The sequence below is a fragment of the Lepidochelys kempii genome, chromosome 26 (genome assembly GCF_965140285.1).
Source record: "Lepidochelys kempii isolate rLepKem1 chromosome 26, rLepKem1.hap1, whole genome shotgun sequence".
NCBI classification, from domain to species: Eukaryota; Metazoa; Chordata; order Testudines; family Cheloniidae; genus Lepidochelys; species Lepidochelys kempii.
Genome location: NC_136405.1, coordinates 4335893 through 4349424, shown reverse-complemented (window position 1 = coordinate 4349424; position 13532 = coordinate 4335893). Strand labels below are relative to the sequence as shown.

At 46.4% G+C, this 13532-nt stretch overlaps 1 long non-coding RNA gene across 1 annotated transcript in view; it reads left to right on the top strand.

Annotated features, from left to right (window-relative positions):
* Nucleotides 1–9626, top strand: part of LOC140903467 (uncharacterized) — a 60881-nt gene extending 51255 nt beyond the window's left edge. The window contains exon 5 of the long non-coding RNA XR_012156250.1: nucleotides 9418–9626. This is a non-coding gene — a long non-coding RNA (uncharacterized LOC140903467). The remainder of the gene's footprint in view (nucleotides 1–9417) is intronic.
* Nucleotides 9627–13532: the final 3906 nt, after the last annotated feature.

The window sequence follows — 13532 nt, the reverse complement described above, 5'->3', positions numbered from 1 at the left end:
TGCTGACTTCTATGAATTGCTGTCTAAGATGCCCTTCTCGCCCCATTCATTATATAGGGAGCCTAGCAGCCTCACTCAGGCTTTATGAATCACAGTGATTTTCTAGGTTTCTAAATATTGGGCACTTTGATGCTCAGCATTAAAATGCCTAACTCCCTTTGTGCATCCAGTCCTAAGATCCCACTGAATTTATGAATCTATGAATTTGACTGAATTCTTTGTTGCAAGATCAGGCTCTAAAGCACTTTTAAAAATCCCAACCTATGTCTAGAGAATATACAGTGGTACCTAATCATGCACCAACAGGAAGATACAATCGATGATCAAATGGGCCGAGGCATCTTTCATTTTTATGACTATATGACCTAGTCCATTCCCAGTACAGGACTGAATCCCACAGCTCATTCTCCAGTGTTTTGTCCAATTCAGTTCTAAAGACAGATTGTCAAAAATCTTAATCTGAAAATGTTTTTCAGTTATATTTGGCTGTTTTACAGAACCAGAAGTGTTCACAAAAACATTTCTTTAGAAAGTTTCTGGTTCTCAAAAAATAGAAACTTCTTGTTGTTTTTTCATTTTATTGTCACTTGGTTTTTGTTTGTTCAAGATTATTTATTTGGCTGGTTTTTGTTTAGTTTTGTTTCATTGCCGATTTTGATTGCTCAGGAAGGGATTTCTCACAGTAATTTTTTTGGTTTTAATTTTTCTAATTCAAAGTGGAAACATTTCGTTTTGTACAATTTAATTTTCAAAAATGGAAAAAAATCATTTTTTTTATATTTTCACATTTTTCTTTTAGGTAAAAATTCCAAAGGCATCAAAATGACATACTAGCCTAAGGGTATGTCTACACTACGGAATAAGGTCGAATTTATAGAAGTCGGTTTTTTAGAAATCGGTTTTATATATTCGAGTGTGTGTGTCCCCACAGAAAATGCTCTAAGTGCATTAAGTGCATTAACTCGGCGGAGCGCTTCCACAGTACCGAGGCTAGAGTCGACTTCCGGAGCGTTGCACTGTGGGTAGCTATCCCACAGTTCCCGCAGTCTCCGCTGCCCATTGGAATTCTGGGTTGAGATCCCAATGCCTGATGGGGCTAAAACATTGTCGCGGGTGGTTCTGGGTACATATCGTCAGGCCCCCGTTCCCTCCCTCCCTCCGTGAAAGCAAGGGCAGACAATCATTTCACGCCTTTTTTCCTGAGTTACCTGTGCAGGCGCCATACCACTGCAAGCATGGAGCCCGCTCAGGTAACCGTCACCCTATGTCTCCTGGGTGCTGGCAGACGCGGTACGGCATTGCTACACAGTAGCAGCAACCCCTTGCCTTGTGGCAGCAGACGGTACAGTACGACTGGTAGCCGTCATCGTCATGTCCGAGGTGCTCCTGGCCACGTCGGCTGGGAGCGCCTGGGCAGACATGGGTGCAGGGACTAAATTTGGAGTGACTTGACCAGGTCATTCTCTTTAGTCCTGCAGTCAGTCCTATTGAACCGTCTTATGGTGAGCGGGCAGGCGATACGGACTGCTAGCAGTCGTACTGTACCATCTTCTGCCAGGCAGGCAAGAGATGAGGATTGCTAGCAGTCGTATTGTACCATCTTCTGCCAGGCAGGCAAGAGATGAAGATGGCTAGCAGTCGTACTGTACCATCTTCTGCCGAGCAGCCATGAGATGTGGATGGCATGCAGTCCTTCTGCACCGTCTGCTGCCAGCCAAAGATGTAAAAGATAGATGGAGTGGGTCAGAACAAGAAATAGACCAGATTTGTTTTGTACTCATTTGCCTCCTCCCCTGTCTAGGGGACTCATTCCTCTAGATCACACTGCAGTCACTCACAGAGAAGGTGCAGCGAGGTAAATCTAGCCATGTATCAATCAGAGGCCAGGCTAACCTCCTTGTTCCAATAAGAACGATAACTTAGGTGCACCATTTCTTATTGGAACCCTCCGTGCAGTCCTGCCTGAAATACTCCTTGATGTACAGGCACCCCCTTTGTTGATTTTAGCTCCCTGAAGCCAACCCTGTAAGCCGTGTCGTCAGTCGCCACTCCCTCCGTCAGAGCAATGGCAGACAATCGTTCCGCGCCTTTTTTCTGTGCGGATGCCATACCAAGGCAAGCATGGAGGCCGCTCAGCTCACTTTGGCAATTAGGAGCACATTAAACACCACACGCATTATCCAGCAGTATATGCAGCACCAGAACCTGGCAAAGCGATACTGGGCGAGGAGGCGACGTCAGCGCGGTCACGTGAGTGATCAGGACATGGACACAGATTTCTCTGAAAGCATGGGCCCTGCCAATGCATGCATGATGGTGCTAATGGGGCAGGTTCATGCTGTGGAACGCCGATTCTGGGCTCGGGAAACAAGCACAGACTGGTGGGACCGCATAGTGTTGCAGGTCTGGGACGATTCCCAGTGGCTGCGAAACTTTCGCATGCGTAAGGGCACTTTCATGGAACTTTGTGACTTGCTTTCCCCTGCCCTGAAGCGCATGAATACCAAGATGAGAGCAGCCCTCACAGTTGAGAAGCGAGTGGCGATAGCCCTGTGGAAGCTTGCAACGCCAGACAGCTACCGGTCAGTTGGGAATCAATTTGGAGTGGGCAAAACTACTGTGGGGGCTGCTGTGATGCAAGTAGCCCACGCAATCAAAGATCTGCTGATATCAAGGGTAGTGACCCTGGGAAATGTGCAGGTCATAGTGGATGGCTTTGCTGCAATGGGATTCCCTAACTGTGGTGGGGCTATAGACAGAACCCATATCCCTATCTTGGCACCGGAGCACCAAGCCGCCGAGTACATAAACCGCAAGGGGTACTTTTCGATAGTGCTGCAAGCTCTGGTGGATCACAAGGGGCGTTTCACCAACATCAACGTGGGATGGCCGGGAAAGGTGCATGATGCTCGCATCTTCAGGAACTCTGGTCTGTTTCAAAAGCTGCAGGAAGGGACTTTCTTCCCAGACCAGAAAATAACTGTTGGGGATGTTGAAATGCCTATATGTATCCTTGGGGACCCAGCCTACCCCTTAATGCCATGGCTCATGAAGCCGTACACAGGCAGCCTGGACAGTAGTCAGGAGCTGTTCAACTACAGGCTGAGCAAGTGCAGAATGGTGGTAGAATGTGCATTTGGATGTTTAAAGGCACGCTGGCGCAGTTTACTGACTCGCTTAGACCTCAGCGAAACCAATATTCCCACTGTTATTACTGCTTGCTGTGTGCTCCACAATATCTGTGAGAGTAAGGGGGAGACGTTTATGGCGGGGTGGGAGGTTGAGGCAAATCGCCTGGCTGCTGGTTACGCGCAGCCAGACACCAGGGCGGTTAGAAGAGCACAGGAGGGCGCGGTACGCATCAGAGAAGCTTTGAAAACCAGTTTCATGACTGGCCAGGCTACGGTGTGAAAGTTCTGTTTGTTTCTCCTTGATGAAACCCCCCGCCCCGTGGTTCACTCTACTTCCCTGTAAGCTAACCACCCGCCCCTCCTCCCTTCAATCACCGCTTGCAGAGGCAATAAAGTCATTGTTGCTTCACATTCATGCATTCTTTATTCATTCATCACACAAATAGGGGGATGACTACCAAGGTAGCCCAGGAGGGGTGGTGGAGGAGGGAAGGAAAATGCCACACAGCACTTTAAAAGTTTACAACTTTAAAATTTATTGAATGACAGCCTTCTTTTTTGGGGGCAATCCTCTGTGGTGGAGTGGCTGGTTGGCCGGAGGCCCCCCCACCACGTTCTTGGGCGTCTGGGTGTGGAGGCAATGGAACTTGGGGAGGAGGGCGGTTGGTTACAGAGGTGCTGCAGTGGCAGTCTGTGCTCCAGCTGCCTTTGCTGCAGCTCAACCATACACTGGAGCATACTGGTTTGGTCCTGCAGCAGCCTCAGCATTGAATCCTGCCTCCTCTCATCACACTGCCGCCACATTTGAGCTTCAGCCCTGTCTTCAGCCCGCCACTTACTCTCTTCAGCCCGCCACCTCTCCTCCCGGTCATTTTGTGCTTTCCTGCACTCTGACATTATTTGCCTCCACGCATTCGTCTGTGCTCTGTCAGTGTGGGAGGACAGCATGAGCTCGGAGAACATTTCATCGCGAGTGCGTTTTTTTTTCTTTCTAAGCTTCACTAGCCTCTGGGAAGGAGAAGATCCTGTGATCATTGAAACACATGCAGCTGGTGGAGAAAAAAAAAGGGACAGCGGTATTTAAAAAGACACATTTTATAAAACAGTGGCTACACTCTTTCAGGGTAAACCTTGCTGTTAACATTACATACATAGCACATGTGCTTTCGTTACAAGGTCGCATTTTGCCTCCTCCCACCGCGTGACTACCCCCTCAACCTTCCCCCCTCCCTGTGGCTAACAGCGGGGAACATTTCTGTTTAGCCACAGGCAAACAGCCCAGCAGGAATGGGCTCCTCTGAGTGTCCCCTGAAGAAAAGCACTCTATTTCAACCAGGTGACCATGAATTATATCTCACTCTCCTGAGGATAACACAGAGAGATAAAGAATGGATGTTGTTTGAATGCCAGCAAACATACACTGCAATGATTTGTTCTACAATGATTCCTGAGTACGTTTTACTGGCCTGGAGTGGTAAAGTGTCCTATCATGAAGGACACAATAAGGCTGCCCTCCCCAGAAACCTTTTGCAAAGGCTTTAGGACTACATCTAGGAGAACCGCAAATGCCAGGGCAAAGTAATCCTTTCACATGCTTGCTTTTAAACCATGTATAGTATTTTAAAAGGTACACTCACCAGAGGTCCCTTCTCCGCCTGCTGGGTCCAGGAGGCAGCCTTGGGTGGGTTCGGGGGGTACTGGCTCCAGGTCTAGGGTGAGAAACAGTTCCTGGCTGTCGGGAAAACCGGTTTCTCCGCTTGCTTGCTGTGAGCTATCATCTTCTTTGTCCCCAAAACCTGCTTCCGTATTGCCTCCATCTCCATTGAAGGAGTCAAACAACACGGCTGGGGTAGTGGTGGCTGAACCCCCTAAAATGGCATGCAGCTCATCATAGAAGCGGCATGTTTGGGGCTCTGACCCAGAGCGGCTGTTCGCCTCTCTGGTTTTCTGGTAGGCTTGCCTCAGCTCCTTCAGTTTCACGCGGCACTGCTTCGGGTCCCTGTTATGGCCTCTGTCCTTCATGCCCTGGGAGATTTTGACAAAGGTTTTGGCATTTCAAAAACTGGAACGGAGTTCTGATAGCACGGATTCCTCTCCCCAAACAGCGATCAGATCCCGTACCTCCCGTTCGGTCCATGCTGGAGCTCTTTTGCGATTCTGGGACTCCATCATGGTCACCTGTGCTGATGAGCTCTGCATGGTCACCTGCAGCTTGCCACGCTGGCCAAACAGGAAATGAGATTCAAAAGTTTGCGGTTCTTTTCCTGTCTACCTGGCCAGTGCATCTGAGTTGAGAGTGCTGTCCAGAGCGGTCATAATGGAGCACTCTGGGATAGCTCCCGGAGGCCAATACCATCGAATTGTGTCCACAGTACCCCAAATTCGAGCCGGCAACGTCGATTTAAGCGCTAATCCACTTGTCAGGGATGGAGTAAGGAAATCGATTTTAAGAGCCCTTTAAGTCGAAATAAAGGGCTTCATTGTGTGGACGGGTGCAGGTTTACATCGATTTAACGCTGCTAAATTTGACCTAAAGTCCTAGTGTAGACCAGGGCTCCCATTTTCAAAAGTGACTCAGACACTTAGGAGCCTAAGTCTCATTGAAAGTCAGTCAGATTTGGACCCATATTTGAAAAGGTATTTATGTGTTGCTTTGCTCAGCGTTGCAAAGCCTATGTGACGTAGACTGCTAAATCCCATTTTCAAAAGTAACTTTAAAAAAGACAGACTCCTAGATCATTTAGGACTTGCAATGCTTAAATACTTCAAAAATTTAGGCTGTAGATTCCTAAAAGCCGAGGTCACTTTTGAAAATAACTTCTAATACACTAAATTCTACCTCTTATTTTAAGTGACTTGGGGGAAGGGGATTCCACTACTTTCTTTGGCTTAACTAGATAGTTAGTTTTGTGTATAATCACTGTGCCTATTTAGACACCTTCTTCCTTACTTTTTTCAAATGTCAGGTAGGCCGGTTGTCCCTGGCTACCCTAGCATAGTGATTCAGAACCTCTCCCATACTGTGACAGCATGTTGTAAAAGAAAACAGTTTCAGGACTCACTTCCCATCATTTTTGGGACCACGCCTCCCATACAACCATAAAAGGATAAACTGTGACTGTGGCTTTGCCATGAGCCTTGTATAAGGGCCAGTGCATAGTTGAGTTGCCCTAGTATCGGCCCAGGAAGCAGACTGTGACCCAGACAGTCACAAGCTGCTTTCCAGTTTCCCTCCAGCCCTATGCCTGGTGCATACCATGTTCCTCAGCATGCTGCTCAGTCACTGGGGATAAGGCTGCAATCCCTGCTCACTCTTTGCCCATCTGCCTGGGAGAGGGAATAGCAGTCCTGCAGAAGCTGTTTCCTCTCTTGTGTTGCTACCTGTGTTGTGGTAGACACTATAGGGGAATAAGGAGATACTTTACAGCCTCTTACAATCGTGTGTGGACATGCAGGACATGATGTGTCTCAAAACAAGTGAAGCTGCTCCTGACCCACTGGTTGAGACCTGTGCTCTGGGGCATGTCCTAGAGGGTATTCCCGTCTATCCAGCCAATTCCCAAGGAAAATGTTCGCCAAGGGGGGAATGAGTGCAGTAAAAAATGAAGTGAAAGAAATTAGGAACAAGAAAAGCTTGCAGAGGGTTGCGGGAGAGGTTGAGCTACATGTTATAGCTGACATAATAAAGAGAAAAATGCAGCTTGGAGCTGACAGACAGGGAATGAATGGGAAGTACTTCCACAACAGGAAAGAATTGCAGATTTGATTATTACAGACATTTTTGCTCCCATGAAAGGGGCAAAGCTCTGCCTTTCACTGCTGACAAAGATGGGCATGGGATATCTGCTGCAAGGCAGTCACACTCGGAAGAATGTTCCAGAAGGCTAATGCATTCTGAGGAATCCTGAGTTTATGCTTCATCAGTGGAAAAATACACCAGCCAACACCCTGTTGTTTACTTTGGGTCACCCTGACAAAGCGAGCAGCTGGTGTTTTGGGATTGGGTTGATGGGATATTATATCTGCCGCTCTTCATTTGTTAGCGTGACAGGAGATTCAAATTAATGTAAGAATTCTTGTTTCTCTGCTTAGAAGGGGGAAGAGGGGTGAAAATCCCTCTAAGTGCTTGGATATGTATTTAGGTCCCAATTCAGCAAAGCATCCCTGTTCAGCAAATTGCTTGAACATGCACTTAACTTTAATCAACCTGTAAAAATATAATACTTAATGCAATTCCTGCAATTTATGGAGTACTTTGTTTGGGGGTTAGGTAATATGTATTGTGGCATATTTTCCGGGGTATTATTTTAAGCAATGTGGTATAATCAAAAGACTCCCCCAGAGACCTACCCAAGCAAGAAACAATGATGCATTTTAATTTCCCATATACCTGTGCTGCTGATTTCTTGGGCTTTCTTTGCACAGGCTGTGTATTTTTTGTGTGACTGTTTATATATTCCAATACCTTGCAAACTCAAGTTCTTGTTCCTATCATAAATGAACCTTCTCCTTATGCCATTTATCTCTGCACTGGCTGTATTTCCTGATCACAATAAAATCAGAAGCATCTTCCAAAAATCCAGGTTGTATTAAGAGTCTTATCCCTAATCCCACTAACTTTGGTGTATTGATAGGAAATTACCAATTAAGATTCATATTCCCATGCTGGACTGGTAGTCAGAGGCTAATGAGATTATGTGATCATTCTAATTTCACTTCCAGGCACATTAAGTAGTTATAACTTTATCTCTTTCAAACAGCAACAACCCTTGATCTGTTGGGTTCTTCTAGGCTGTTTGTAGCCATCATTGCAGGTGTCCCTTGACCTTCAGCCAAAACATTGTTGACCTTCCTGTAGCTTCCAAAGAAATACTTCTGTCAGGAAAACAGCAGCAACCCAAGTTACTTACCATTGTGGCAAGACCATTGCCAAAGAATTTTGCCTAAATTCCCATGGCAGGCCTTAGTACTGATGGCAATAATGACTAACAGCTGCTATTAATGAAACACTATTTATGTTACATCGCTTTGTGAGATAGACAAATGTAACATATCACTCACTGACCCAGCAGAGAAAGAAGAAGGCATTTCCTACAACTGAAAGTAACTAGCAGTCTAGTTTTGATGGTAACAGTATGAAATATTTGCCAGAGAATCCCAAACTGAGCAAAATGTTTCTGGGTTTATGGGTTTTGCTGAGTGTCGTCTCTCAGTTTAATTGCTTTTGTAATGGGACATGCATGAGTGGGTTGTTGGCAGTGGGGATTGAACCCCAGAACTCTGGATCTAAAAGCCTAAACTCTGCTACCTGAGTTAAAAGGCTCCTTTTTGTCAGCAAGAGCTGAAGCAGACTCATCAACCTCTGTGTGGGCCAGTCACCAGAGGCTGTCCGAGAACCACACTCAGTTAGTGTGGGATACTCCTGGCATTCAGACATTGGTGGTCAAAAGCTTTCTGACCAGCCACAAACCTTTCAGTTGAACCTTAGACCATTTTCAAGAAAACCTGGAGTCAATTTATGGTTGCGCAAAGAAATTGCACAAAATGTGAAGTTTTGCTTCATTCTTGAAACCAGGGGAAACTCAGTGGAGATTCTGGGTTCTTCTGAAATTCAAACAGACCGGCATAGGCGGAAACCCAAGAACCGGCTCATCAGGTGACGAGCTGTGATGACAGCTGCTAATCTGCTCCTTACAACTATAAATGCATGCAGGTAGTCTACTCAATAACACACCTCTGTCACTGCTGCTCCATCCTTTTCTGCCCCTCCTCACGCTGGCCTGTTGCCTCTGATCCTAAACTAAGGCCTTACTCCTACATTAATCTCTGTGTGGGCAGATCCCTGCAGCTAGTCCCTTCCCCCCATGGCAGTCATTATGTTTCTGCACCAGTATAGGGCTCAGCCTGTGTGGAGCTCATTGCAGAACTAGGGCTCAGATTGTGAACTCTTGAGGGCAAGAACTGTCTTCTACTGTTTGTGTGCATATTGCACAGTGCAAAGGACCCCAAAATTTAGTTGGCACTACCAAAATAACAATAACTCTGGCCTACACAAATGTGGAGAAAGTGAATCCAGCTATAGTTATTATGATATATTATTTATATAGGAGCAAAAGACTGACAAGACAAGTAAGATGATAAGTTCACTACTCCCAAAAGCTTGCAGTTGACATAGTTCATACCCAAACTTCATTCTGTGCTGAAAGGGAATGAACCAAGTTTTTCCATGTCATCTCTGAACACTCCAAGCTAATTATCTTTTTGTTTCTCTCTCCCGTCCCTTCAGCGCCAGGGGAAAGAAATCAGGACAAGACTCCTGGGTCTCCTAGAACTTGCAATATTTATCACCTGATGCCTTGGCCCAGCAGAAACAGTCAGTGCCAAACCTCTCCTGCTTAGATGAAACCTGCCAAAGAGAGTGGGACAGATGCTGAGAACGTCACTCTGCAGAAGGCATCAAAGGGAGCACGAAGGTTCTATTTCCACAAAGCCAAACAAATTACTCAACGTCAGATGCATTTTTGGATAAGAATCTAGAAAATGGATATGGCAGCAAAGGAGAGAGGAAGGGAGGGGAAGGAAGCAAGAGAGAGATGAGGAGAGAGAGTAGTGGAGGGGTGGATTGCGAAGTTGTGCAGGGGGAGTAGGAGTTGAGCCAGTATTGTTGTCTGCAGCCTTTGAAACAATGTTATATGTCAAAGAAGGAAAGAAACAGGCAGCACATCTGAGTGAAAATTGCAGGTGGCTGAATTAATTAGCTCCAAATCCCAACACCCCCTGACATCAGGTGGTGGGATTAGAGACTCAGAGCTAGTTTGCCACGGAATCCCAAACCTCAACGATTATTTGGATTCAAATTGGAAGTGTTGCAGATGGGCTTATTCAGGGAAGGGGAAAGAACTGCCTTCCTCACTCAGCTGAGGCAGAAAGACACCTCTCTCATTTACAGTCCATCATGTAGCATTAAGATCACTGCAGTCTTCCCCATCATTAATTTCACTCTGTCCTAGCTCATCTGAATGAGCTCCCAGTCCCCTTTAAATAGCACAGTGCTGGGGGCCAGATAGATAGATAGATTAGATTCCTTTTCTTGTTCCTTTGTCCTCCTTCCTTCCTTCCTCTGTGGCTGTTCTGTGCAACATCCAGGGGACATTATCTGCAAGGATTCTGCCCATTGAATGCTGGAAATATCCCACTGGGTAGTGATTCTGGGGGAGTGAGGAGACAATGTGATCCCAAAGGCTGTCTTTAAGGCTATCATATAATGGGACAGTGGGTCTCTTAATCTAACGTAGCGTCCTGCCATTCTGGATAGCTCCAACACAGTGGGTTTCAACATTTTTTTTCATTTGCAGACCCCTAAACATTTCAAATGGAGCTGCAGACCCCTTTGGAAATCTTAGACAGAGTGTGCGGACCCCCAGGGGTCCACGGCTCACAGGTTGAAAACCACTGCATCTCACCCTCAGCCTCCTGCTGTTTCAGTATTGGGATCCTTCATCACCTCAGTCCTGACTTTCACTCCTCTCTGCTGTTCCAGGCCTGAGCTCCTCATCCACAGCTCTGGAAATGCACCTGAGCTCAGATGGGCTTGGACACGGGCAGCTAACCTGAGCTGCCACCCATGCCACAATGCACATATTGCTCTTTTTAGTGCTCTTCTTCAAGCACAGCTAGCATGAGTCTTCCTACCCATGCCAGGAGGCACGCTTCGAGCTGCCATATAGGCCTCCACTATGGAGGTAGGGATCATGTAGGAACATGGACAGACTAAAACACTGAGGAAGCCTTCCGTGAATGTAGGCTGAGTCGATTGCAAAACCATCTGAGTTTCACATGGTTTGCTGTGACCATCTTGCAGGGCTGCAATCATTTGCCTTCCTGTGATGTTACTGGCAAGCAAAGTGCTGGAGAGTAACAGGCAGTGCAGTTGCTTAGTCAGGTGGATGCCAAACATGCTGGTCAGTCTATCCCTGATATCCAGTAGTGCTGCACAGGGAAACAATTAGGGTTCATGTGGCATCTGCACTGGATGCGATCAGAGGGCTGAAGATATTTGTGTTTATTATAGTATTGGGCCCAGTCTGGACTGAAACCACAGCCACTGTTCTGTTGCTCACTTGAAAGGTGATTTGATGGACAGAGATCGCCCCCGCCCCCCCCCCCCCCCCAAAAAGCCTCAGTCAAACACTGTAGATGGCAATTAAGTATTCATGGATCTCTCTCCTTTTTTCCCCTCCAAGTTTCTTAGGGCTCTGAGGATCTGCTAAATGCCAGGCCAGGGTAAAGCAGTTATCTGCTGCTGCCTGGGGACCAGCTGTCTCCTTCCAATCAACCTAATACAACACGGTGTGCAGCAGCTACTCATCTGGCCTCGTTTCACATTTAATCAGGCACACGTTGCAGGCCGCAGGTGACTCAGTGGTTGGTTACAGTGTATGTGTTTTACCTCGTGCTTAGAACTACCTTCCCCCTATGTAATGGAAGCCATTAATGCCACTTGTCAGTGTTTGCGTGGACATGTAGCGTTAGCACAGTAGATTCCAGTCGAGTTGGTGTACATCACCACAGGGATACCAACTGTCTTCCATCCAGGATGCTCTCCTGAACACCTGGGCATCCATGACAAATCAGGGGCCTTCTCTGAAGATACCCCCAGGTATCACAAGCAGATCATGTCTTTGGAGATTTGCCTTGGACAAAGCTGACATGAAATACCCTTACGTAACCAGGATAAAAGCACAAACAGAGCAACCAAAGTCAACCTTCACAGGCTCCTTGAGGTTCTTGAAAGCCTCAGCCAGCACACACACAGGTCTGCTCCACCAGGCAGCCATCTCTAAGCCCTTTCGGCTACTCATAGCCTTTCCTGATTCCTTCCCAGTCAGAAGGAAGAGCTCCACCTCTTCAGGAGCATGGTGATCTTCAGATGGGACCCCAAACACTACCCAAAGTGGGCTCCCCTTCTACTCCTAATGACCCCCCCCATATTTTTGCACTCCCATGGCACCAAGCTCTATAAGGTCTGCTGGAGCAGGATTTGCACCTACTGACTCATCAGCAAAAATTCCTACAGTGAGATCACTGACCCAACCAACCATGCTTAGTTTGTCAGACTGGAGGAGACCACAGGAATTTCCATGCTGGATCAAACAAGGAATCTATCTAATCCTGTATTGCATCTCCAGTAGTGGCCAGTATCAGCTGCTTCAGAAGATGCTAAATGAAAATCCCTAGTGTGCAATTATGAACTAAACTATATAGTGATGGTTTCTTCCTGCCTCCCACCAGTTAATAATGTCATAGGGTGATTTTAAACACAGGTGGGAAGATAAACCTGAATTTACTGTTGTGATTAAGGAAGAGTCGGGAGTTCTCTGAATTCTAGTTCTCTGAGGCTGCTCCTCCTTTCTCTGCTTGACCCACATTTTAGATTTCATCCATCCTTCGGTTGTCCTCCTGATTCTGCGGAGAGGTTTCTCTTCTGGGAGCTTGTGACAATCTGTGGCAGAGTTGGTTGAGAATTTTTGTTTTCCTACAAAAAAAAAGTTTGGGTTTTTGTGAAAAATATAAATAAGTAGAAATAAGCCTTCTTTTTTTTTTGGTTTTCATCAACCAAATATTTTCAGTTTAAAACTGAAAACTTTCCATTTGAAACCATATGTTACTGATATGAAAAAAACCTGATTCTTTCACTGACAACACATTTTCATTTTCAACAAATCCCACATATCTTTTCATGAAAGATATTTTTAAACAGCTCTCTGCTGGGCAGATTTTCTTAGTAACCTTGTTACATTTTGATGGGGTGGTCTTCGAAGCCCATTTGACTTCCATTCACTGTCCCATTATGTGCCGGCCAGGCAGTGATACAACAGCTCCTTATGTAACTTTTATTCCAGATGCACTGTAAAATAGACTGAGGGAAAGGAGTATGTATCATTTCTCTCTCTTTCTTTTATGCACTCACACAAACACGCAGCAACCTAACCTGAGCCTCTCCAACCATCCCCATCCCTTGGGATGTGACAGGTGAACGTATAGCCATAGTTCATTGCCTTCATGCGCTCCCGGACAATGCTGACAGCAGAATAATATTTTCTGTTGAGTTAAATGAGGGGGGAAATTCTCCAGTCTGTCAGTATGTATTAACACTGATAAGGGCAGCAGTAGTCTTCAGTGGGGAACACTCAGAGGGAGCTGACCTGAAATTACTCCACCCGAGAGAAGAAAAAGCCAGCTTCTACAGGGTTGTGGACAGGGTAGGTTTCCTAGCATTGCTTCTTGCTAGGGTATAATATCTGAGTGCCCCTACTGCCTCAGTGTCCTCTGCCTCTACTTGTTTGGTTTGGCGCTCAGTGTCAGTGCTCTGCTGGGTTCACCCCTCCTGCATGATAATGA